The sequence below is a fragment of the Coffea eugenioides genome, chromosome 7 (assembly GCF_003713205.1).
Source record: "Coffea eugenioides isolate CCC68of chromosome 7, Ceug_1.0, whole genome shotgun sequence".
NCBI classification, from domain to species: Eukaryota; Viridiplantae; Streptophyta; class Magnoliopsida; order Gentianales; family Rubiaceae; genus Coffea; species Coffea eugenioides.
This window is the reverse complement of record NC_040041.1, coordinates 39,726,254-39,731,247: the sequence shown is the minus strand read 5'-3', so window position 1 is coordinate 39,731,247 and position 4,994 is coordinate 39,726,254.

Genomic DNA, 4,994 nt, shown 5'->3' with positions numbered 1-4,994 from the left:
ACCAATTCGGTAATATTCCTGGTCAAACTAACCAATTACATAAGCTGATAATCAGTTTCGGACAGAAACAGGGCAGCAGGAGTATTTCGGTCTTTTCACAGGCTACATTGCTCTGATTGGGATGAAATTTTGTAGGAAACTATAAAACTTCATTTCCTACAACTTTCATGTTTTATCCTAAGGCTGATTCGGCTTCTATTATGCTCAAATAAATTCGGACAGAACAGGCCTGTTTGGAACCCTAATCTGGAATTTTAGTTTCAAACCAACAATTTTTCACAAACACTCACTTCCAACACATACCAACTCCATCTTACACCATAACAAACCATTAATCCATGACTAAACATGACTAAGCAATAATTTTTATATTAAAACAGAAAATCCTCAATAAATAGAAAAAAAATTAGACAACTCCACCATAATACATGAAATATCCCACAAAATGGCATCTTTAACTACTAACAACTACTAAATTCACATGAGAACCAACAAAGAAACCATTCCTTAACCACTCACCTTGTGAACACAAGCTACAAGGTAGATGAGTGTCTTTCCCCTCCAAACAAAACCACCAAGCACTTCAATACTACCTAGCAAGTTAGTTTTATGGAGGACTTTGGAAGATTAATGGTTGGGTTTCAAGATTGGAGCAAGTAGATGAAGCAAAAGTTTGAAGCTTTCTTTCCTTTCTCTTCCTAAGTTGCACGGCCAAGAGGATGAAAATGGAGAAGAATTTTGATCAAAATTGAATTAGTAAAGGCAATGAAGACTAGTCAAAATTCTAGCTTCCAATAGGATTGAAACATGTGGCACTTCTCAAGCTTATCTCCTTCCTTTGTTTCCAATACATAATTAACTAGCTAACCTCTAATTAGCTCATAATACCAAGTAGTAAAACTCCGTATATAAAATTTTCCCCAAACTACATTTACTGTACCAATCGCCCTAGTGGTCCCACATCCATAATTACACTTCAAACTTAACGTGGACTAACTTGGTACTCAAGGAATGATTTGAAAACTATATTCCCTTATAAAAATGTATAGGAAATTAATATATTGGGAAGAGAAGCATAAAATGTTATGACAAGGAAACAAAATAATGTCTCAAAAATATATAAAAAAATTTTTGGGTTCTCACACTCATCCTTTCGGGGCGTCACACACTATCTAAAGTTCATGTAGATCCATTATTCTTCCCTTAACACGCTCCAACCAACTTACTCCCACCGGGCCCGCACACCTCACGAGAGAGTTTGGTATTACTCGAGTATACCTTTTTATAAACTAGTCGAGGAATTCATCCAACGACGTCACATTATAAACTAGTCGAGGGATTCACCCAACGACGTCACAACACGTTTTTACCAAGTCAGGATAAGAGGCCCTCCCACCCTAAGGTGTGGTACATTCCCCTGCCTGGTAGATTAGTTGACGAGTCCATGCTCCAGTCAACAATTGCAAGATATTCGAGAAAACATTTCAAGCATGTCACCACTCGAAAGACTAGTGCGATAAAATACACACTGACACTTCGATGGTTCAGGAAAACCACTTTCCAATTATCACATAACAAGTCAAGAAAGCACCTTAACACTTTAGTCAAAGAACAAGCACGGACACTCACCAAAAGTGAAGCTCAAAAGTCAAGTTGGGAATCGAAATCCACGTCCTCGCTAAACCCTAGGAAACCAAGTTTTAAAAACTATAAGTTTTACTATACAAACTCTTGGCTTATGTATAAAATATTATCTGGTATATAACTAGTTTATTTTCTCGGAAAAAGTCAATAAATCTCTTAAAATTAAAGCTAATAAAGCGATAAAATATTTCGTATGATTTCTTTAAAGATACCCTTTTTTTTTTCTAGAGGGTAATTAAAATCAATTTAATTCAAACAAGTTTTCTTGCAGAACAAGTTTTCTAAGCCTTTCTTTTTATAATAATTAAAATCTCATGTTTTTAACAATTTTTCCTCAAAACAACTAGCCAGGAATAATTTTACGAAAAACTTAAAGTTTAGAAGTTAATACGGTTATTTCCTAAAAGTAATAAAACTAGTTTAAGCAAAGAAAAGAATTAACTAGTTAGCAAGGTTTTAAGAGTCCTGTCATTTAAATTTTAATATTAACATGCTATTCTCAATCCCTACAACTTGATAGTAAGATAAAATAATTCCACAAAGCTTGATTTAAAAGTACTCAAATTCAACAGACCAAAACGGATTTCACGATTTCAAATCATTTGCACATTGTATTCCCGGTTGCCAAAATAGCCAAAACACAATTCAGACATCAATTTCACTAGGGCTTCATCAATCATTAGCTCTAGGTCCCAACAGATTCAATTCCAAATAACATTCAACAAAGGAAGTCCAAGGTATCAAAACAATTCCAAATCACAAACCATGGACCTTCCAAATACGTTTCAGCCAACCACTTGAACAAATTCACCAAAAATTAAACTCTTGCAAAAATTACTCAAATGGCCAAGAGCTTCAATAGTCAATAAAATTCCAGCAAATGTCAATTCAAGATGTCCATTAAATCTCCATCTTTTACTTGCTAGAACACTAAACATAAAGCTTATAATCTGTCCAACATGAAATGAATCAAATAAAAAGTAATTCCAGCAAATTCTTCCACCAAGACGTCCCCATAAATCTGACATCATCTAAGATATAATCTTCCAACAATTTGACAGTTTAAATGTGAAACTTTCTCCACAAATTCTTCATTTTTCCACTCCAGCTCAACATGCGGAGTGGATTTATCATGCTACGGTGTATCTTGTGCAAAAATATGAAATTTACAGCCAAAGATTCAAAAGGAAAGCTGGATAAAATTCTGTTTCCCTCTCTCAGCCATGTTGAAAATTTTCAGCAGCAATCCATCTTTAAAGCAAGGAATTCCTCCAATAATCTCTTCACTTATGTTAAAATCTTTCATGCATAATGAAGTTAAAGTTCTATACGATGTATTACAGCTTATAACATAATTTTAGAACCCAAAATTCGCAAAAGAAATATGAAAAATTCTTTCCTTCTTCTCTCGGCTAAACTGGAAAAATTCCAATAGCTTAGTTTCAACATTTCCAGCCAAGTCTACCACATATCAAGAGTTTCACAGCTAAATAGCTTACAAAATCAAGACAAACATATTTCCTGCGTTTCCAAACATTAAGCTCCAAAGGAAAAAAAAAAATTCCAGAAACAAGCTGTGATTCCAGCTCTACTCCCTCGGCTATCACAGAAATTTTCCAGCACTTAGTCAGTCATTAATTCAAATTTTTCCTCGGCTAAAACCTTGTATTATGTACTCAAAATCTAACTATCTATGACTAATTAATGAAATTACTATCAGTTCTAGACCAAATCAGGTTCGGACATCAACAACATTCATCCACGATTCCAGAATTTTGTTCACTACTCTCGGATGAGCTTGCATGCAGCAGATTTCTGTTTCATTTTTATTTCCTAGCGTAATCCGGACTAATTAACTTCATGCACAGCTTAATCATCTTGTTTTCAGTTAGCTAATCACATTTCTAATCTCAGATTACCTCAGATGAACAAATTTAAAGCTGCATTTCCAGATTAAGCTCTCGGCAAACCCATATTTTTTTTCCAGCAGCTTAATCAGTCAATAATCTGGATTTTTCCCCGCTAAATCTTTGTATTTTTGTTCCCAAATCTAACATGCATCTTAAGTATTCAGTTCTACTAGATAAGTAAGAGGTTTTCACAGCATTTTACCTTCCTTTTTCCCGTAAAATTTGGAAGAAAATTTGCAGCCTGCGTTTTTTGTTTTCTGCTTCAGTTTTCTTTCACCACCGCACCCGACTCTCTTCCTTCCTCCTATCTACGTCACTCTCATTTGGTTGAGGCTAGTAAGTGAAATGTATCGCCCAGATTTCTCTCCCTCTCTCACTTTTGGCTCGCGATTTTAAGGTTGGAGGAGAAGAAAAGCTTCGGTTGATTTGTTTCTCTCTCGGTCGATATTATCAAGGTAGCAGCTCACAAGGCTCTCTCTCTCTCTCTCTGTGTCCAGGGCAGAAGAAGAATGTGAAATGGAGTTGTTGTGGTGCTTTGTAGTTGTGGTAGTGGAGATGAGATGGAGATAAGTTGCGGATGAGGGAGTTGAGTGTGCGAGTGGAGAAGAAATGCATCCGGCCGAATGGAAGTGTTTGTGTTTTAAGGTTGGTCAAATGAAGCTTCGGTGGTTACATGGTTATTTCCGAAATGGTGGAGGGCCAATTTAGTCTTTTCACATTTCATCCGAATTTCCACTCAAGTCCTCAATCCTACTCTAATTCCAAAATTTACCCCGAATGTAATTTGAATGCCTATTAGTATACTGACCTCGCAAAAATTCAATTTTTGAGACTTTTACGTCCTAAGTATACTAAGTGTACTTGTAATGGTTTTGTCTAGAATACATCGACTTCGTCTTGATGCTAAGGTTCCCGTTAACACTTAATCATTATTAACACTTAAAATTAGCTATTGAAACTCAAGGAATTAATATTAAAGCAATAAAATACTCTACATCATGAAATATTAATTTAACTTAGCAAGATTCAAGTAACTTAATATTTGCACAATTAACTTATTTATATATAAAAATTATGGTCACATACTTATTTCAAAACCAACAATAGTAACGGTTATTAAGAGTCTAAAATGCAAATGCAGCATGTATATATTATTATTATTTTTTTTTTTCAAAGTTCTCACAACCTTCCCCCCCTAAATGAATTTTGTCCTCAAAATTCTCACCTTCTAAAGAAATAATTCAGGGTATTTCCTCTTCATATCTTCTTCCAGTTCCCAAGTTGCTTCCTCTATTCCATGATTTTTCCATAAAATTTTCACCAAAGGAATTTTCTTATTTCGTAATTCCTTCACTTCTCTTTCCAAAATCTTAACTGGTCCTTCCTCATAAGTTAATGACTCATCCACTTCAATACCTTATAATTGCAACACGTGGCTTG